The 23,044-nt window shown below is 43.4% G+C and overlaps 1 protein-coding gene across 1 annotated transcript in view; it reads left to right on the top strand.

Annotated features, from left to right (window-relative positions):
- The window catches only part of LOC109908593 (zinc finger protein 385A), a 165,374-nt gene that overhangs the window by 67,573 nt on the left and 74,757 nt on the right, over positions 1 to 23,044 (top strand). The gene's annotated exons all lie outside the window — the stretch shown is intronic.

Raw genomic sequence — 23,044 nt, 5'->3', positions numbered from 1 at the left:
GTAGCAGTGGCACTGCATCAAAGAGATTCTAATCACTCTACCTTGAACAGATATTAACAGAAGACAGGATGTGTGGAATTACAATGATCATACCCTGATAAAAAAATTATAGATTCAAATAAAAAGTTTTAGCACCTACTGTATGTATTTTAATTTGAATAAATGTTCACAGCTGTCTGAAAATTAATCTCTTGAAGAGCAAGTTTTTGTCCCAAATTGTCCCAAAAGTGCACTACTTTTGACCAGGATCCTATGGGCACTACATCTGGGAAACGGGGCCATTTGGGACACAGACCCTGCTTTAGAAGGTGACGTGGGATGGACACAGCAGTTCACCCTAGAGGTCAGGTGTAGCCGTTGCAGCGTTTTGTTTTGTCCATGAGTCATGGTTGACCGTGGGTAGGTAGAGTTCACTTGCTAATACCCTTTCACTCTACTGAGCCAAGCCGAGTTGTAGCCTACTGCGCTGGCCTGGTCACGCATCCATCATGGTCGCTGGGGAAAAAAACTGTACGGTTCAGCAAGCTAGCGTACTGTAAGTAAGTAGCCTGGCACGAGCCGGAATGGCTGAAAGGAGCAGGTCTCCTGTTTGTGTAGTGTGAGACAGCTTGATGAACAAGTACATCCTCTGGACAGGACGCTAGTCTATCACAGGGCTTTACTCCCAATCTATCTCCTCAATGAGTGCCAAGAGGAGACGCATCAGATCCAATTTTTACAGTCTTTCATATGACTTGGCCAGGGATTAAACTTCCAACCTTCCAATCTCAGAGCAGACGCTCTAACCACAAGGCCACTGAGCAAACGAGTGTAAGTATATAGGGAGTTTATATTAGTGATTCCTCTGAAAATGTCCATCCAGACTGCTTGACCCTGAAATATAAACCCAGCCCAGTTCACTTTTAGCATCTGGCTGCTTTGTTGTATAGTCTTAACCCTATGAGTAATGTCTTTTTAGTTGAGGTTAATAAAAGGCTTGTTTCTTTCTATTGGGGAAGAATGCTTTTTACTGAAATGTCAGTCCTCCAAGGTTTCTCCATTGCGATGCATCTACACTACTGTTGGCCAGTGAGACGTGTTCACTTTGTACTGAGACTATACGCGATCCTGTACCTGTGTGTTCTCATAATTGAGAGAACCTTTGAAAGAGAAGCCACGTTCTCCTGTTTCATCATTTATCCTGTGTTACAGATCAGTAAATTGGAAAAATACACTGAATACCACAAAATAGTTCTTGCCTGTTGAAGTGAATGTGATGGTTTTGAAGAACATAGTAATTGTAAAACCTCATACTAGACAGAAAAAGCATGTCAAATGTCAAATTAAATGATGGCGGTGCGTTCCTTTGATCTAGAAAAAAAACAAATTGTTAACTCATTAATATTTTTATTATTGAAAAATACACTCTTGGCAATATCCTAAATGTTTAGAGAATTCAATTTCGTAACTGTGATATTTAAGAACTTTGTAATTTTCGAACTGTAAATGTTAGAAAAGCTACTTGCTTAGAGTTTGCTATTAACTCCGGTTAGCTTTTGGCTGGCTCCGGTCAGTTGGTTGCTAACTTCGGTTAGCGCTATGCTCCGCCTTATCTCAGCTCACTGGTCACGATGGCAACACCCATCCGTAGCACGCGCTCCAGCAGGTGTATCTCACTGATCATCCCTAAAGCCAACACCTCATTTGGCCGCCTTTCGTTCCAGTACTCTGCTGCCTGTGACTGGAACGAATTGCAAAAATCGCTGAAGTTGGAGACTTTTATCTCCCTCACCAACTTCAAACATCAGCTATCTGAGCAGCTAACCGATCGCTGCAGCTGTACATAGTCTATTGGTAAATAGCCCACCCTTTTCACCTACCTCATCCCCATACTGTTTTTATTTATTTACTTTTCTGCTCTTCTGCACACCAATATCTCTACCTGTACATGACCATCTGATCTTTTATCACTCCAGTGTTAATCTGCAAAATTGTAATTATTTGCCTACCTCCTCATGCCTTTTGCACACATTGTATATAGACCCCCCCTTTGTTTTCTACTGTGTTATTGACTTGTTAATTGTTTACTCCATGTCAAATCAAATCAAATCAAATCAAATGTATTTATATAGCCCTTCGTACATCAGCTGATATCTCAAAGTGCTGTACAGAAACCCAGCCTAAAACCCCAAACAGCAAGCAATGCAGGTGTAGAAGCACGGTGGCTAGGAAAAACTCCCTAGAAAGGCCAATACCTAGGAAGAAACCTAGAGAGGAACCAGGCTATGTGGGGTGGCCAGTCCTCTTCTGGCTGTGCCGGGTGGAGATTATAACAGAACATGGCCAAGATGTTCAAATGTTCATAAATGACCAGCATGGTCGAATAATAATAAGGCAGAACAGTTGAAACTAGAGCAGCAGCACAGTCAGGTGGAAGTTGAAACTGGAGCAGCAGCATGGCCAGGTGGACTGGGGACAGCAAGGAGTCATCATGTCAGGTAGTCCTGGGGCATGGTCCTAGGGCTCAGGTCCTCCGAGAGAGAGAAAGAAAGAGAGAAGGAGAGAATTAGAGAACGCACACTTAGATTCACACAGGACACCGAATAGGACAGGAGAAGTACTCCAGATATAACAAACTGACCCCAGCCCCCCGACACATAAACTACTGCAGCATAAATACTGGAGGCTGAGACAGGAGGCCGCCTTGTACTCCATGTGTAACTCTTTGTTGTATGCTCACACTGCTATGCTTTATCTTGGCCAGGTCGCAGTTGCAAATGAGAACTTGTTCTCAACTAGCCTACCTGGTTAAATAAAGGTGTTCTCAACTAGCCTACCTGGTTAAATAAAGGTGTTCTCAACTAGCCTACCTGGTTAAATAAAGGTGTTCTCAACTTGCCTACCTGGTTAAATAAAGGTGTTCTCAACTTGCCTACCTGGTTAAATAAAGGTGTTCTCAACTAGCCTACCTGGTTAAATAAAGGTGAAATTAAAAAATAAAATAAAAAAATATGCCAGCTTGTTCAGTCATTTTCAAATAATTAGCATTAATGTAATTTGAAATAGTCTTGCCTTTCTATTAGTCCTTCTTACACTGGGTGGATGTATTTAGAGGATGGGGATAAAATAACTTCTAATGAGTTATACCAGTCTTTGAAGGCATTCGTGTTTTAGGATCTCCTATTGGGCTATGGTGAGCAACAGTCAACGACATAATTCTAACCTAAACAGGTGAATTAAAGTTAAGAGTAACTGTGTTTGGGTTATAAATGTAAAGACATTTAGGAGGTGAATTGGATTGGAATTTTATATTTTTATGTGTAAATGTATGTATTTTTGATATGTTTATGAAATAATATGTCAGGGATTTATATGAGACAAATCATTAAATACACTTTAAAGAAAAAATACATAAAAAACATTGAAATACAATGAAAAGACAGAAAAAGACGATTTACACTTCAGAGAATGTTGAATAAAATAATTGATAGAACCTTTGAAAAAGAAGCCACGATCTCCTGTTTCATTATTTATCCTGTGTTATAGGAACTATTATCTGCTGCACCAGTTCCAAACATGGACGTGTAACACATGCTCACTGGGAAGTTGACTTAGCATCAAGGTGCTTTACATTGCTGCAAAATGTATTAAAATGGAATGAGGCTCCTAGTGCTGCTAGTGCCCCTAGTGCTCCTAGTGAGCCTAGTGCTCGTAGCTCTCCTAATGCTCCCCTAGTGCTCCGAGTGCTTCTAGTGCTGCTAGTGCTCCTACTGCTCCAGGTGCTCCTAGTGCTGCTCATGCTGCTCGTGCTCCTAGTGCTCCTTGTACTCCTAGTGCTGCTAGTGCTCCTAGTTCTCCTAGTGCTGCTAGTGCTCCTAGTGCTCCTAGTGCTGCTAGTGATCCTAGTGCTGCTATTGCTCCTTGTGCTCCTAGTGAGCCTAGTGAGCCTAGTGCTCCTAGTGAGCCTAGTGCTGCTAGTGCTCCTAGTGCTCCTAGTGCTGCTAGTGCTCCTAGTGCTCCTAGTGCTGCTAGTGATCCTAGTGCTGCTAGTGCTCCTAGTGCTCCTAGTGCTCCTAGTGCTCCTAGTGCTGCTATTGCTCCTTGTGCTCCTAATGAGCCTAGTGAGCCTAGTGCTCCTAGTGAGCCTAGTGAACTTAGTGCTCCTAGTCCAGCTAGTGCTGCTAGTGCTTCTAGTGCTGCTAGTGCTGCTAGTGCACCTAGGTCTGCTAGTGCTGCTAGGATTGCTAGTGCTCCTAGTGCTGCTAGTGCTGCGAGGGCGCCTAGTTCTGCTAGTGCTCCTAGTGCTGCTAATCAAATCAAATCAAATCCAATTTTATTTGTCACATACACATGGCTTCTAGTTCCGACAATGCAGGAATAACCAACAAGTAATCTAACTAACAATTCCAAAAAAAACTACTGTCTTATACACAGTGTAAGGGGATAAAGAATATGTACATAAAGATATATGAATGAGTGATGGTACAGAGCAGCATAGGCAAGATACAGTAGATGGTATCGAGTACAGTATATACATATGAGATGAGTATGTAAACAAAGGGGCATAGTTAAAGTGGTTAGTGATACATGTATTACATAAGGATGCAGTAGATGATATAGAGTACAGTATATACGTATACATATGAGATGAATAATGTAGGGTATGTAAACATTATATTAGGTAGCATTGTTTAAAGTGGCTAGTGATATATTTTACATCATTTCCCATCAATTCCCATTATTAAAGTGGCTGGAGTTGAGTCAGTGTGTTGGCAGCAGCCACTCAATGTTAGTGGTGGCTGTTTAACAGTCTGATGGCCTTGAGATAGAAGCTGTTTTTCAGTCTCTCGGTCCCAGCTTTGATGCACCTGTACTGACCTCGCCTTCTGGATGATAGCGGGGTGAACAGGCAGTGGCTCGGGTGGTTGTTGTCCTTGATGATCTTTATGGCCTTCCTGTAACATCGGGTGGTGTAGGTGTCCTGGAGGGCAGGTAGTTTGCCCCCGGTGATGCGTTGTGCAGACCTCACTACCCTCTGGAGAGCCTTACGGTTGTGGGCGGAGCAGTTGGCGTACCAGGCGGTGATACAGCCCGCCAGGATGCTCTCGATTGTGCATCTGTAGAAGTTTGTGAGTGCTTTTGGTGACAAGCCACATTTCTTCAGCCTCCTGAGGTTGAAGAGGCGCTGCTCCTTCTTCACGATGCTGTCTGTGTGGGTGGACCAATTCAGTTTGTCTGTGATGTGTATGCCGAGGAACTTAAAACTTACTACCCTCTCCACTACTGTTCCATCGATGTGGATAGGGGGGTGTTCCCTCTGCTATTTCCTGAAGTCCACAATCATCTCCTTAATTTTGTTGACGTTGACTGTGAGGTTATTTTCCTGACACCACACTCCGAGGGCCCTCACCTCCTTCCTGTAGGCCGTCTCGTCGTTGTTGGTAATCAAGCCTACCACTGTTGTGTCGTCCGCAATCTTGATGATTGAGTTGGAGGCGTGCGTGGCCACGCAGTCGTGGGTGAACAGGGAGTACAGCTTAGGGCTCAGAACGCACCCTTGTGGGGCCCCAGTGTTGAGGATCAGCGGGGTGGAGATGTTGTTGCCTACCCTCACCACCTGGGGGCGGCCTGTCAGGAAGTCCAGTACCCAGTTGCACAGGGCGGGGTCGAGACCCAGGGTCTCGAACTTGATGACGAGCTTGGAGGGTACTATGGTGTTGAATGCCGAGCTGTAGTCGATGAACAGCATTCTCACATAGGTATTCCTCTTGTCCAGATGGGTTAGGGCAGTGTGCAGTGTGGTTGAGATTGCATCGTCTGTGGACCTATTTGGGCGGTAAGCAAATTGGAGTGGGTCTAGGTGTCAGGTTGGGTGGAGGTGATATGGTCCTTGACTAGTCTTTCAAAGCACTTCATGATGACGGAAGTGAGTGCTACAGGGCGGTAGTCGTTTAGCTCAGTTACCTTAGCTTTCTTGGGAACAGGAACAATGGTGGCCCTCTTGAAGCATGTGGGAACAGCAGACTGGTATAGGGATTGATTGAATATGTCCGTGAACACACCGGCCAGCTGGTCTGCGCATGCTCTGAGGGCGCGGCTGGGGATGCCGTCTGGGCCTGCAGCCTTGCGAGGGTTAACACGTTTAAATGCTTTACTAACCTCGGCTGCAGTGAAGGAGAGTCCGCATGTTTTCGTTGCAGGCCATGTCAGTGGCACTGTATTGTCCTCAAAGTGGGCAAAAAAGTTATTTAGTCTGCCTGGGAGCAAGACATCCTGGTCCGTGACTGGGCTGGTTTTCTTCTTGTAGTCCGTGATTGACTGTAGACCCTGCCACATACCTCTTGTGTCTGAGCCGTTGAATTGAGATTCTACTTTGTCTCTATACTGACGTTTAGCTTGTTTGATAGCCTTGCGGAGGGAATAGCTGCACTGTTTGTATTCGGTCATGTTACCAGTCACCTTGCCCTGATTAAAAGCAGTGGTTCACGCTTTCAGTTTCACGCGAATGCTGCCATCAATCCACGGTTTCTGGTTAGGGAATGTTTTAATCGTTGCTATGGGAACGACATCTTCAACGCAAGTTCTAATGAACTCGCGCTCCTAGTGCTCCTAGTGCTGCTAATGCTCCTTGTGCTCCTAGTGAGCCTAGTGAGCCTAGTGCTCCTAGTGCCCATAGTTCTGCTAGACTGCTAGTGCGCCTAGTTCTGCTAGTGCTCCTAGTGAGCCTAGTGCTCCTAGTGCTGCTAGTGCTCCTACTGAGCCTAGTGCTCCTAGCTCCCCTAATGCTCCCCTAGTGCTCCTAGTGATTCTAGTGCTGCTAGTGCTGCTTGTGTTCCTAGTGCTCCTTGTACTCCTAGTGCTGCTAGTGCTCCTAGTGCTCCTAGTGCTGCTAGTGCTCCTAGTGCTCCTTGTGCTGCTAGTGCTCCTAGTGCTGCTAATGCTCCTTGTGCTCCTAGTGAGCCTAGTGAGCCTAGTGAGCCTAGTGCTCCTAGTGAGCCTAGTGAACTTAGTGCTCCTAGTGCTGCTAGTGCTGCTGGTGTTCCTAGTGCTGCTAGTGCGCCTAGTTCTGCTAGTGCTCCTAGTGCTGCTAGTGCTCCTAGTGCTGCTAATGCTCCTTGTGCTCCTAGTGAGCCTAGTGCGCCTAGTGAGCCTAGTGAGCCTAGTGCTCCTAGTGCCCATAGTGCTGCTAGTGCACCTGGTTCTGCTAGTGCTCATAGTGAGCCTAGTGCTGCTATTGCTGCTAGTGTGCCTAGTGCTGCTAGTGCTCCTAGTGAGCCTAGTGCTCCTAGCTCCCCTAATGCTCCCCTAGTGCTCCTAGTGCTTCTAGTGCTGCTAGTGGTCCTACTGCTCCTAGTGCTCCTAGTGCTGCTCGTGATCCTAGTGCTCCTTGTACTCCTAGTGCTCGAGCCTCTGAAACAAGGGGAAAGTGGAATCATACAGGATTGTCCTTTGCTGTGTACCAAAAAGCTATTTTCCCTATATAGTGCACTGCTTTTGAGGCGCCCTTGTCAAAAGTAGTGCACCACATAGGCAACAGGGTAACATGTTGGACACAGACTGTGAATAAGGGAGGGAGGGGGAGAGAGAGAGAGAGAGAATCTGTAAATCTTTATCAAATGAGAGTATCTATGATTCAGGGAGGTTTACTCTGTCAGAGGTAATGAGGAAGATGAGGGGAATTCATGCTTGTCTGGGGAAGTTTCACTGAGCTTATTTTGTCCACTTTGCATAATACTGTAGTACAGGGTTCACCAACGGCAGCTGAATTTGGCCCACGGATGTAGTTATTTGACCCTCCAAGTTTTCTGAGCCCCCAAAAATAATGCTTTAAAAAAATAATTGTTGGACATGAAAGACTGTAAAAACACCAGACTATCAGCTCCAAGTGATTTTCATTTTGAAAATCCATTCCAAAGTATTCCCATGCAGAACACCTTCCTAATATTGAGTTGCACCCCCTTTTGCCCTCAGAACAGTTTGGTCCGTTTGGTGATGGACCATTTTTGATACACACGGGAAACTGTTTGAGCGTGAAAAACCCAACAGCATTGCAGTTCTTGACTCAAAGAAAAAAATTGCCTGTATTAGATCAGATGAATTAGTTTGTATTGACTGTGTGGTGTATGTTGGTACTGTGTGGTGAATATTGAATTAAGTTATGGGAATTGTCTGGGATGTTGAAAGAGTATTCTTTCGATATTCACGTATTGTAGGATGCACAGAACATTCCCACAATGTTCCACAATTTCCCAGTAAGTCAGTTGTTATGCCTTTCAGAGTGTATTTGTTTTAAGTGCAACATAATATCATGTTGATATTCACGCAATATACATTTGACCTTGTCTTGGAGGCCCTCAGAACACTTGAGGAATATTAGGAACATTTTATATTTAAGCAATAAGTCCCAAGAAGGTGTGGTTGCATTGTAGAACAGTGGGCACCAACCGGTGGATCACGATCGACTGGTCAATCTTCAAGGCATCCCTAGTCGATCACCAAACATTTAAAACTCCACCTACCCAGCAGACCAGGAGATGTGTGGCTACATCGAGTATGCCTTTATTCAGCACTGTCAACACTGTTTTAATTCAACTCTATTACAAATAAATGAGAGAAGGGACGGTGAGAGGCTCTGCTGCTTTACTCCCTCCCACCGCTCAGACTGAAGCTGTGTTCCAAACAACTGGGAACTCGGAAATCTCAGACTTCTGACTTCAGTGCTTTCAAGACTACAAGGAACTCTGAGTAAAACGAGATGCAACTGGGAAAAATCTTTTTGAATTGTCATCCCAACTCATTCAGAGTCGGGAAATTTACCGACCTGAAAATTACTGACGTCATGATTTGACCTTTTTTCCCAGAGTTCACAGTTGCCTTGAAAACACCATGACCATTAGATGCAGATACCATCAGTCCAGTAAAATAAGCTAATTATTTATGATCAGCTGTGCCATTTCTGACTGCAGCCTTGGTTACAGCTGTGTACAGAACCTGGTCCCTGAATGATAGGCTAAAGGGATGAGAGAGAGAGAGAGAGAGAGAGAGAGAGAGAGAGAGAGAGAGAGAGAGAGAGAGAGAGAGAACTACATCATCATATCGGTTATCAAAAGGCATCATCTGCTCATTTTAGTTGTCTAGCTTGGCTAGAAATTCATAATAACTATCAGATACCATATTTACCTCTAAAACGTCTTACTAGAGCCACATCACTCACTGTGATGCTGATTTATTTTATCGATGTACTGTATGCATTGAGAAGACTTGGTCCCGTCAGCTAAATACCCAGTGAAAGCATTGTCCTGTGTTAAACACCATTATTGCTCACAACTTATTATGTGACTTGTTAAGCAATTCGAATAATGGCGCTGGAGGAGATGGCTGGCGAACCAACTGTGTTATACTGCATTGTTGGTTAGGGGCTTGTAAGTAAACATTTCACGGTAAGGTCTACAACCTGCTGTATTCGGCGCATGTGACAAATAACAATACAATGTGATTGATTTATGTACAGTGCCTTCAGAAAGTATTCATACTGCTTGACTTACAGTAGTCCACATTTTGTTGTGTTACAGCCTGAATTCAAATTTGCTGACATTTATTTTTTCTCACACATCTACACAAAATACCCCATACTGACAAAGTGAAAACAAGTTTTTAGAAATGTTTGGAAATGTATTGGAAATTAAATATAGAAATATCTCATTTACATAAGCATTCACACCCCTGAGTCAATACTTTGCAGAAGCACCTTTGGCAGCGATTGCAGCGTTGAATCTTTCTAGGTAAGTCTCTAAGAGCTTTCCACACCTGGATTGTGGAACATCTGTCCATTATTCTTTTCAAAATTCTTCAAGCTCTGTCAAATTGATTGTTGATCCTTGCTAGACAACCATTTTCAGGTCTTGCAATAGAATTTCAAGTAGATTTACGTCAAAACTGTAACTCAGGAACATTCATTGTCTTCTTGGTAACCAACTCCAGTGTAGATTTGGCCTTGTGTTTTAGGTTATTATTCGTGCTGAAAGGTTAATTAATCTCCCAGTGTCTGGTGGAAAGCAGACTGAACCAGGTTTTCCTCTAGGACTTTTCCTATGGTCATCTCCATTCCCTTTATTTTTTATCCGGAAAAACTCACCCGTCCTTAACGACAAGCATACCTCTAACATGAGGCAGCCACCACTATGCTTGAAAATATGGATGGTGGTACTCAGTAATGTGTTGTGTTGGATTTGCCCCAAACATAACACTTTGTGTTCCGGACAAACAATGAATTGCTTTGCCACATTTTTTTGCAGTATTACCTTAGTGCCTTGTTGCAAACAGGATGCATGTTTCAGAATATTCAGAATATTATTCTGTACAGACTTCCTTTTTTTCACTCTGTCAGTTAGGTTAATTGTTGATCAATCCTCAGTTTTCTCTTGTCACAGCCATTCAACTGTGGTTGATTCTGTGTTTGAAATTCACTGCTCAACTGAGGGACCTTACAGATAATTGTACATGTGTGGTACAGAGATCAGTTGTCATTCAAGAATCATGTTAAACACCATTATTTCACACTACTTATTATGTGACTAGTTATGGAATGTTTTGCTCTAACTTATCTAGCCTTGCCATAACAAAGGGGTTGAATACTTATTGACTCAAGACATTTCAGCTTTTCATTTTTAATCCATTTGTAAACATTTCTAAAATCTTAATTCCTATTTGACATTATTGGATATTGTGTGTAGGCCAGTGACCAACAAATCTAAATTGTATCCATTTTAAACTCAGGCTGTAACACAACAAAATGTGAAAAAAGTCACGGGGTATGAACACTTTCATAACCACACATGAAAACACAATGAGAAAGCTTCAACACTGTGCTTGTCAGTTTTTTCACAGATAATATTTCTTCCAGCAGATTTCATGCTATCTGGCTTATCTGCAGGGCGGGTGCCCGCTTAGGGGCTTAATGGAGGGGGGTGCTGGGCCAAGTGGAGAGTGGAGGGGGGTGCTGGCCCTAGTGAAGAGTGGAGGGGGGTGCTGGCCCCAGTGGAGAGTGGAGGGGGGTGCTGGCCCTAGTGGAGAGTGGAGGGGGGTGCTGGCCCTAGTGGAGAGTGGAGGGGGGTGCTGGCCCTAGTGGAGAGTGGAGGGGGGTGCTGGCCCTAGTGGAGAGTGGAGGGGGGAGCTGGCCCTAGTGGAGAGTGGAGGGGGGTGCTGGCCCTAGTGGAGAGTGGAGGGGGGTGCTGGCCCTAGTGGAGAGTGGAGGGGGGAGCTGGCCCTATTGGAGAGTAGAGGGGGGTGCTGGCCCTAGTGGAGAGTGGAGGGGGGTGCTGGCCCTAGTGGAGAGTGGAGGGGGGTGCTGGCCCTAGTGGAGAGTGGAGGGGGGTGTTGGCCCTAGTGGAGAGTGGAGGGGGGTGCTGGCCCTAGTGGAGAGTGGAGGGGGGTGCTGGCCCTAGTGAAGAGTGGAGGGGGGTGCTGGCCCTAGTGGAGAGTGGAGGGGGGTGCTGGCCCTAGTGAAGAGGGGAGCTGGGCCTTAGTGGAGGAGGGAGCTGGGCCCTAGTGGAGAGGGGAAATGGCCCCAAGTGGGGCCAGTCCCCATTTCACTAGGGGCCAGCTCCCCTCTCCACTAGGGGCCAGCTCCCCTCTCCACTCGGGGCCAGTCCCCACTCCACTAGGGCCCAGCTCCCCTCTCCACTAGGGGCCAGTCCCCTCTCCACTCGGGGCCAGTCCCCTCTCCACTAGGGCCCAGCTCCCCTCTCCACTCGGGGCCAGCTCCCCTCTCCACTAGGGCCCAGCTCCCCTCTCCACTAGGGCCCAGCTCCCCTCTCCACTCGGGGCCAGTCCCCTCTCCACTCGGGGCCAGTCCCCACTCCACTAGGGGCCAGCTCATGGCAAGGCTAGTGGTATCTGATAGTCCTCCTCCAGTCGTCTTTCTTTTCTTAGTCCCTCCACTGCATTGAATGTCCATGAGCAGTGTTCCTGTTCCTGTAGCGTGTTCCTGTAGCATGTTCCTGTAGCGTGTTCCTGTAGCGTGTGACGACAGTATGGATGCACCTACCGCGCGTCAAACAGTATGTTAGGTCATTTCAGGGCTAAACAGACACTCTGATATCCTAGATCCTGGTAGTCTTCTGTTTTCATATTGATGATATGAGGTATGACATCTAGTATGATATCTTGACATAAGGAAAAGACCAAGGTCAATTCAACTCTCTCTCCCTCACTGTTTGATTCCTAGCTGCAGTGAAATAAGGTCAAGTCATTGATTCCAGTAAGCGTATAGCCTGGGATGAAGCAAATAACTTACTTTCCTAATCTCTATACTGACTACAGGGAGAGGTGGATATCCTGGTTCACACACACACACACACACACGCACACGCACAGGCACGCACACGCACACACGTGCACACACACGCACACACACACCGACCCACACACACACACACACACATGTTACGTTCTTCTGTACTCGTGGGGCCCTAAAATGTATTTCCATTCAAAATCCTATTTTCCCTAGCCCTGAAACCTAACTCCTAACTCCTAACTCCTAACCCTCACCATAAACCTAACCACTAACCCCTAACCCTTAGCCTAACCCTAACCCTAATTCTAACCCTAACCCTAATTGTTACATTAAACCTGACCCCTGAGCTTTGTCCTCATGGGGATGTGGGAAATGTCACCACGAGAGATAATTGTCCTTGTTTTATCCTTGTGGCAACTTTTGGTGATTGTAGGTCCCCATAAGGATAGAAGAACCAACACACACAGACAAATCCTGATTGTTGCTACATTTCCCTCTTTAGATATCAACCCGTATCTCATCTCAGCCTCCCGTCCTTATCTGTAGTTATTTCTTCCAGCACACCAAATACACACTCACACACGCACGCATGCACGCACGCACACACACACACATATTCTTTAACCTTAAGCAATAGTGTGTTCTACTGCAGACGGTGCCCCACTGCTAAAGGATTTTGGGATATTTAAGGTGACAGGGAGGTCGAGAGGGCATTGGGGGCTGATGGAAGATTTATCAGTCACAAACACTTCATTTCGCATGGCTGAATCTGTTTCTCTTGCCTTTGATCCGTCCTTGTTGCCCTTCTCTCTGTTATTATTAACCAGTCCCCCTCTCTCCCCCTCTTCACTGTCAAGTTGACATGGCCAATACACCACCAACAACAACACCACCTCTTCTTCTCAGCTTTCCTCAATTTTCTCACCCAAATCCATCTGCAGAACATAGTGGAGGGGGGAGTGGTACTGCCATTCTGTCTACTGCATCCTCTATGTGACTCTGCTATCGCTGTGTGTCTGTGTGTGTGTTGTGACCTGTGCTGATGTGTGTGCCACCCCAGACCGTGCAGTGTTACTAGCTGTAAAGGCAGGCCCGTTGGTGGCGTGGCAGTGTTTCAGAGGCCTAATTACTACCTCAGAGCGTGGTATGGATTCCTGGCTTGACGCAGGATTTAACGACATCCAAATGGTTGCTCCCGCCCTCTCATCTCTTACTCTCTCTCTCTGTCCCACACACACACCCGTTTCTGTGACACACACACACACACTGACAGTGTGATTTACTATGTGCATTAGCCTCCAAAGGTAGCTTTAATTTAATGGCGTAATTATACACTGGGGGCAGGAAGAAGACACACTGATTTACACACACTAGCTGTGGTGTTGTGTGTGTCCACATATCTCTCTGTTTGTCTGTCTCTCTTTCTCCCTCTCTCTCTTTCTCTTTCTCTTTCTCCCTCTCGCTCTCTGTTTGTCTGTCTCTCTTTCTCCCTCCCTCTCTTTCTCTCTCTCTCTCTCTCTCTCTCCTTCCCTCTCTCTCCCTCTCTCTCTCTCTCTCTCTCTCTCTCTCTCTCTCTCTCTCTCTCTCTCTCCTTCCCTCTCTCTCTCTATCTCTCTCTCTCCCCCTCTCTCTCTCTTTTTCTCCTTCTCGCTCTCTCTCTTTCTCCCTCTCTCTCTGTTTGTCTGTCTCTCTTTCTCCCTCTCTTTCTCTCCCTCTCACTCTTTCTCCATCTCTCTCTCCCTCTCTTTCTCCCTCTCTTTCTCCCTCTCTTTCTCCCTCTCTTTCTCCCTCTCTGTCTGTCTGTCTGTCTGTCTGTCTGTCTGTCTGTCTGTCTGTCTGTCTGTCTGTCTGTCTGTCTGTCTGTCTGTCTGTCTGTCTGTCTGTCTGTCTGTCTGTCTGTCTGTCTGTCTCTGTCTCTCTCTCTCTCTCTCTCTCTCTCTCTCTCTCTCTCTCTGACTGGGAATAGGAAGTCTCTTTAATCCAACTGTCCCCTGTTCTCTGTCCCCCCGGGACACCGTACTTCCTATTGTGTAGACAAGGGCTGTGGGTGTCAAGCAAATAACTGCCAAGGAAATAACATTTGGTCTCACGGTAATTCACCGTTAATTGATATAAACACATTTAGCATCTCCTGGCTTCCACAAGCCATTGATGCTGACCTATGAAACATCTACATTTTAAAAAGACTAATAAATCCATGTTATATAGCCTACACCATCACAATAATCCATGATTTATTTTAGACAGGTCTTAAGAAACATGATATGAAGAAATGTAGTCTATTTCAGAATAGCTTAATCTGAGTTTTCCTTATGTTAGGTCCTGATGTGGCTATGCCAAATGGCTGTGGGCTACACTAGTTCATTTAGGAGACAATATTTGCGTAGAATTCCGTGGCATTATTAAATAGTATGAAGATTACAATTGAAAAAAGCTGAATAAAATAGAAAGGATATTTTCTCCAAACGATTTAATGGAGTGCACACATGCGGCTATTCTATGTTGAGTGGTTAACAAAGAAATAGGTCCTCCTATAGGCTTAATGTAGAGTTATTTATGTAACTTTAGTTGTTCTACAAACGTTGGCCTATATGTTTTGATTTGTAACATTGTTAGGCTGCATGATGAGACTCTAATGATGATTTGAAAAAGGCTTGAAAGGCTTGATCTCTTTGTTTTCTGCACAGGTTGTACACACTCCAATAGTATCTCATTCACAATTTGACAAGCACCTGATAATGCCTCGAATTTCACAGTGGCATCCCCTTAGTGTGGCGGTAATGCACTCTAAAAGAATCAATGCCTTTTGCAGCCAGTGCCCATTGTGTCCTTCTCCCTGAGCGCTGTGCTCTCCGAATCACCTCTCACTCACACGGCTCTCCAGCACCTGACCGGGTCTTTCTCACAGGTTACAAGTGGAGACAGACACATAAGGGACACAACTGAGTGCGTCCTTATACGATTGCGAGTTGCATATTGAAGATATTGGAAGAACTGTCGCCATTTATTTTTCGTCAGCCAATTGTCTGCATCATTTCCAATCCCCCATATATTTACCCCCATATATGTTTGGGGTAAATATATATCCATATACATACACGCATGCATACATACAGTATACACATATATACATACACATACCTATATAGACATACTTAAAAAAAAAGAATATACCTTTATTATTCCCCCCAAACCCTACCACCCATCCCCCAATTGGAGTAAACTAATAAACAATAACACTTAGGCTTCTACCTTCAGTTTCTACATCTTATACACATTTTACAGACACAATCTATTTTACAATAGTTATTTTTTGTTTGTTTTTAGTCCTTCCTCTATTTCTGATGTCCATCCAGTTTGATTTGTATTTGTAACTGTGCAATTTCACAACATTTCTGAATCTATATACATTGTACAGACCCTGTATGTTTTACATTGGTTATCTTGTTATTAGTCCCACCCTTCAGCTCCATTCAACCCCTCCCATCTATCTCTTAACATCATCCATTGTGGATTTCTATTTGCCATTTATTTTTCAACTGTGCTGTGATACTTCACAAAAGTACTGAACCTTTCTATTCTCATAGCTTTTACAGATTATACATTTAAAATAAACATTTTTGTTAAAATAATTATTATGTTATTGATTGATTGACTATGGCTTTTCAAACCACCCAGTATTGCTATCTGCAGAGTTAGCTCCAGGTAAATGTTGCAAATCTTCAGCCATTCCTGGACCTGTGACCAAAAACGAGCTACATATGGACAATACCAAAATAATTTATCTCATGTCTCTGCCTCCTCACAGCAGAATCTGCAGAGCTGGGAAGATTGTATCCCCCATATATATAACATTCTATTGGTTGCAAGGATTTTGTATAGTAATTTACATTGAAAAATTGTGTAATGCTGTTATTAGAAAGGTGCATTTTTATGGTGGAAATTATCTTCCCCAAACTAGAAACTCACGCGCTACTTATTAATGCCCATAGGCATGAATAAGTAATCAAGCGGATTAATGTGCTTCATTTAAAAAAGTTATTTGGCCACTTTAGCTGTGATACAAACCTTATCAATGGGCTAGACTACATGAGGTGTGATACTGACCTTATTAAAACATATAGGCCTATGGGCTAGGCTACATGAGTTGTGATACTAACCTTATTAAAACATATAGGCCTATGGGCTAGGCTACATGAGGTGTGATACTAGCCTTATTAAAACATATAGGCCTATGGGCTAGGCTACATGAGGTGTGATACTAGCCTTATTAAAACATATAGGCCTATGGGCTAGGCTACATGAGGTGTGATACTAGCCTTATTAAAACATATAGACCTATGGGCTAGACTACATGAGGTGTGATACTAACCTTATTAAAACATATAGGCCTATGGGCTAGGCTACATGAGGTGTGATACTAGCCTTATTAAAACATATAGGCCTATGGGCTAGGCTACATGAGGTGTGATACTAGCCTTATTAAAACATATAGGCCTATGGGCTAGGCTACATGAGGTGTGATACTAGCCTTATTAAAACATATAGGCCTATGGGCTAGGCTACATGAGGTGTGATACTAGCCTTATTAAAACATATAGGCCTATGGGCTAGGCTACATGAGGTGTGATACTAGCCTTATTAAAACATATAGGCCTATGGGCTAGGCTACATGAGGTGTGATACTAGCCTTATTAAAACATATAGGCCTATGGGCTAGGCTACATGAGGTGTGATACTAGCCTTATTAAAACATATAGGCCTATGGGCTAGACTACATGAGGTGTGATACTAGCCTTATTAAAACATATAGACCTATGGGCTAGACTACATGAGGTGTGATACTAACCTTATTAAAACATATAGGCCTATGGGCTAGGCTACATGAGGTGTGATACTAGCCTTATTAAAACATATAGGCCTATGGGCTAGGCTACATGAGGTGTGATACTAACCTTATTAAAACATATAGGCCTATGGGCTAGGCTACATGAGGTGTGATACTGACCTTATTAAAACATATAGGCCTATGGGCTAGACTACATGAGGTGTGTGACTATGATTTGAAAAAGTCCCCAAGAAAAAGGCATTGTTTCTTATGCTGGGCATCATTCACAAGTGATAATATATAATTCCCAAGTGGCTAATATTGTCACCCATCAGACTGTTCTTGATATAATCTTGTCTTTACATGTACTAAATAATACATGTGTGACATTTGTTTTGATTTAGACTGGACCATTATCAAATCAAATCAAATCAAATCAAATTGTATTTGTCACATACACATGGTTAGCAGATGTTAATGCGAGTGTAGCAAAATGCTTGTGCTTGTATCGAAACAGGGGCAGCGGGAAAAAAATACATGTCATCTATGCACTTAGAGAGCAAATGGAGGACGCTTTTCCCTGTGGTTTATTGTAATTGCCAGCCAGGTAGGCTATACCCTTGTTGTAAAGAGAAGCAATGTTGTAGAGAAGCAATGAAGCAATAGAGAAGTAAATATAGTAGGCCTAGCTTATAGAAAGCTAATGAAATCCTCTTCTTTTTATTAGTGGTCATCACTCTTTTTTCTCACGCAATTCCATAGCCTATAGAAATGTTGCACAGCATGAGCTCATGGGCTCTCATTAAGTTTTTGATATTCGATTCGATTTGCATTGATGTCAGAGTGATTAGCGGAACAATAGAGTACTGAGTACCAGGCAGTTAGCGAGTTTGGTAGGCTACTAATGACCAGATTCAGAGCTTGGAGAAGCCTAATTGCCGTGGAATTTGTCTGCCTTCATGACTGGCAACAGCCCTAGCATAGACACTATTCCCTCAACAAGCTCTCACAGTCTCACTTCAGAATTGGACGCTTGTCCATAAACGTAACCTTTTTAAGGTTACGTTTAGGCATTCATTCTGGCATTCATTACAAACAACTCTGTTGTTGTGCTCACTGAGAGACTCAGTGAAGAGGATGATTATGGGAGCACCAGCAGTGTCTACCACCAGAGAGAGACTGATTGTGTCTCTAACACCAGTAACTCATGGAGAAAACTGTCTGAATGTGAGTGCTTGAGTGATTTTAAGTGTGTGTGCGTGTGCACGCAGGTGTGTGTTTGTTGTGTTCTGTGTGTGTGTTAGAGAACAGCCACGCATGCCTAATGGGAGGCAATGAGGCAGGCCTCAGCAGCTCAGCCCTGGGGTTTACAGATGCACTGAGCACCCAGGTGGACACGGAGCAAAGAGCAGAGGCAAGCAGCAGCTGGGCTTTGGCTGAGACAGCACATTCCCAAAGTCTCAGTCCTTTTCAAATGAGCCCCAACTCTCTCCCACTTTTACACTAATCTCTCGCTCTCTCTTTCTTTCTCTTTGGCACTTTCTCTCACTTAATTACATTCAATTTCAAGGCTTTACTGACATGGGAAACATATGTTTACATTGCCAAAGCATGTCAAATAGATAAACAAAAGTGAAATGAAGAATGAAAAACTTAACAGTAAACATTACATTACACTCAGTGTGCACATAGCCTGTCTTCTCTTGAGAGCCAGGTCTGCCTCTATCTGGCTATGCTCACTGAGTCTGTACAGAGTCAAATCTTTCCTTAAGTTTGGGTCAGTCACAGTGGTCAGGTATTCTGCCACTGTGTACTCTCTGTTTAGGGCAAAATGGTATTCTAGTTCTGTTTTTTGGTTAATTCTTTCCAATGTGTCATGTAATCATTTTGTTTTCTCATTTCTCATTGGTTGGGTCAAATTGTGTTACTGTCCTGGTGCTCTGTTTGTGTTTGTGAACAGAGCCCCACGACCAGCTTGCTTAGGGGACTCTTCTCAGGTTTATCTCTCTGTAGGTGATGGCTTTGTTATGGAAGGTTTGGGAATCGCTTCCTGTTTTTCCTATTTTGTGAATTCTTGGTTGGTGAGCAGACCCCAGACCTCACAACCATAAAGGGCAATGGGTTCTTTAAATAACTGATTCAAGTATTTTTAGCCAGATCCTAATTGGTAGGTCGAATTTGATGTTCCTTTAGATGGCATCGAAAGCCCTTCTTGCCTTGTCACTCAGATCATTCACAGATTTGTGGAAGTTACCTGTGGCTCTGAGGTATATATAGTTTTTTGTGTGCTCTAGGGCAACAGTGTCTAGATGGAATTTGTATTTGTGGTCCTGGCAACACCATTATTTGGGTCTTACTAAGATGTTCCACTTCTGTTCAAAAGTTTGGGGTCACTTAGAAATGTCCTTGTTTTTGAAAGAAAAGAAAATGTTTTGTCCATTAAATTAACACCGAATTGATCGGAAATACAGTGTTGTCACGTTCGTCATAACGATGAGACCAAGGCGCAGCGTGATAAGAATACATTCGTCTTTATTTACAGGAAGACCACTTATACAAACTAACAAAATAACAACCCGCCCGCGACACTATAAACACGAGTGCTGACATGCAACTACACATAGACAATAATCCACAAAACCAAAATGGAAAATGGCAACCTAAATAGGATCCCCAATCAGAGACAACGATAAACAGCTGTCTCTGATTGGGAACCAATTCAGGCCACCATAGACCTACATATACCTAGACATACTAAAACCCCATAGATATACAAAACCCCTAGACGGGACAAAAACACATAGACAATACAAAAACTAAACCAACCACCCTTGTCACACCCTGACCTAACCAAAATATTAAAGAAAGATAACTAAGGTCAGGGTGTGACAAGTGTAGACGTTAATGTTGTAAATTACTATTGTAACTGGAAACGGCATATTCTAATGTAATATCTACATAGGTGGACAGAGGCCCATTATCAGCAACCATCACTCCTGTGTTCCAATGGCACGTTGTGTTAGCTAATCCAAGTTTATCATTTTAAAATGCTAATTGTTCATTAGAAAACCCTTTTGCAATTATGTTAACACAGCTGAAACCTGTTGTTCTGATTAAAGAAGCAATAAAACTGGCCTTCTTTGGACTAGTTGAGTATCTGGAGCATCAGCATTTTTGGGTTCGATTACAGGCTCAAAATTACCAGAAACAAAAAACATTCTTCTGAAACTCGTCAGTCTATTCTTGTTCTGAGAAATAAAGGCTATTCCATGCGGGGAATTGCCAAGAAACTGAATATCTCGTACAACACTGTGTCCTACGCCCATCACAGAACAGAGCAAACTTGCATTCAACTAACCAGCGCAAACTAACCAGAATAGAAAGAGGAGTGGGAGGCCCCGGTGCACAACTGAGCATGAGGACAAGTACATTAGAGTATCTAGTTTGGGAAACAGATGCCTCACAAGTCCTCAACTGGCAGCTTCTTTAAATAGTACCCGCAAAACACCAGTCTCAACGTCGACAGTGAAGAGGCGACTCCGGGATGCTGGTTATCAGAAAAAAGAAAAAACAATTGTGCTGTCTGGTTTGCTTAATTTAAGTGATTTTAAATGATTTATACTTTTACTTTTTTGATACTTAAGTATATTTAAAACCAAATACTTTTAGACTTCTACTCAAGTAGTATTTTACTGAGTGACTTTCCCTTTTACTTGAGTCATTTTCTATGAAGGTATCTTTACATCTACTCAAATATTACAATTGGGTACTTTTTCCATCACTGGTAATCGCTGCCTAAGGTGCTTCAAAAAAGTACTGAGTATAAGGTCTGAATACTTATGTAAATGTAATATTTTTATTAGGATAATGTTTCTTAAAAACCTGTTCTGGCTTTGTCATTATGGGGTAGTGTGTGTAGATCGATGAGGAGAAAAAAGTATTTAGCAGAAAGATGTAATATATTAAAATGGGGAATAAGTCACGGAGTCTGAATGCTTTTCGAAGGCACTGTAAGGATAATGTTAAAACGTTTAAGTATAGCCAATTGAAATGTGTGGTCTGTATATTTTATCATTTCATTTAGGATAACATAAACACCACAGTCCTTTTTGGGTTGCAAGGATTGTAATTTTGTCCTGTAGTTCATTCAAGGTAATTGGAGAATCCAGTGGGATCTGGAAGTCTTTAAAAGTTGATTCTAATATTCTAAAAGTTGTATTTGATCAAGTATATGTTTTTGCTGTTTGTTCTTTGTTATAGAGCCCCCCAAATTGGAGAAGTGGTTGATCACTGTTCTGGTTAGATAACTTTTTTTGGTAGGTTTCCACACTACTTTCCTTCCAGCTATAGCATTTCTCAATATTACTCAGTTCCTTTGGCTTTGATGCCTCATGATTGAGTATTGCTCTGTTCAAGTAGACTGTGATTTTGCTGTGATCTGACAGGGGCGTCAGACTGTGAACGCTCTGAGAGACTCTGGGTTGAGGTCAGTGATAAAGTAGTATACAGTACTACCCCAATCCACAAAAGTTGAGAGAAATTTGACCACAATAACTACCGTGGGATATGCACCAACAGCAACCTCAGGAAAATCCTCTGCATTATCATTAACAGCAGACTCGTACATTTGCCCAGTGAAAATAACGAACCTAGCAAATGTCACCAACCAAGGGGGACAGCAGCACATAGATATTCTGCACAGATTCTGCAAGACCTGGGCCCTGACAGTAAATCTCAGTGAGACCAATAGTAATGTTGTTCCAAAAAAGGTCCAGTCGCCAGGACCACAAATTCAAATTTAATCTAGACACCATTGCCATAGAGCACACAAAAAACGACATATACCTTGGCCTAAACATATGAGCCACAGGTAAAGTCCACAAAGCTGTGAACGATCTGAGAGACAAGGCAAGAAGGGCATTCTATGCCATCTAAAGGAACATAAAATTTGACATATCAATTAGGAACTGGCTAAAATTACTTGAAACATTTATAGAACTCATTGCCATTTATGATTGAGGTCTCGGGACCGCTCACCAACCAAGAACTCATGCAGAATTCTGCAAAACCTTCCTCTGTGTACAATGCAGAACACCAAAGAATGCACGCAGAGCAGAATTAGGCCGATACCCGCTAATGATCAAAATCCAGAAAAGAGACGTTAAATTCTACAACCAACTAAAAGGAAGCGATTCCCAAACCTTCCATAACAAAGCCATCACCTACAGAGAGATGAACCTGGAGAAGAGTCCCCTAAGCAAGCTGGTCCTGGGGCTCTGTTCACAAACACAAACAGACCCCACAGAGCCCCAGGACAGCAAGACAATTAGACCCAACCGAATCATGAGAAAACAAAAAGATAATTTCTTGAAACATCGGAAATAATTAACCAAAAAACAGAGAAAACTAGAATGCTATTTGGCCAGAAACGAGAGAGTACACATTGGCAGAATACCTGACCAGTGTGACTGACCCAAACTTAAGAAAAGCTTTGACTTTGTACAGACTCAGTGAGCATAGCCTTGCTATTGAGTAAGGCTGCCGTAGGCAGACCTGGCTCTCAAGAGAAGACAGGCGATGTGCACACTCCCCACAAAATGAGGTGGAAACTGAGCTGCACTTCTTAACCTGCCCAATGTATGACCATATTAGAGACACATATTTCCCTCAGATTTCACAACTCCACGAAGAATTTGAAAACAAACCAGTTTTTCATAAACTCCCAAATCTAATGGATGATGTTACGAGTGTGTATCGGAGGCGAAGTCAAGTGCAGGAGAGCAGAGTGTAGTGAACAGTCCCACTTTTTATTCTGGTCAAAATGACAGCACAAAATAACATAAAGTGTGCCTAAAACACGGAACATGGTGAAATAACACAGTGTGCATCACAGCAGCAAGATTTGTGACCTGTTGCCACAAGAAAAGGTCAACCAGTGAAGA

The sequence above is a fragment of the Oncorhynchus kisutch genome, linkage group LG17, assembly GCF_002021735.2.
Source record: "Oncorhynchus kisutch isolate 150728-3 linkage group LG17, Okis_V2, whole genome shotgun sequence".
Lineage (NCBI taxonomy): Eukaryota > Metazoa > Chordata > Actinopteri > Salmoniformes > Salmonidae > Oncorhynchus > Oncorhynchus kisutch.
Note: the sequence above shows the minus strand (reverse complement) of the source record. Positions and strands in the feature narration are given on the sequence as shown.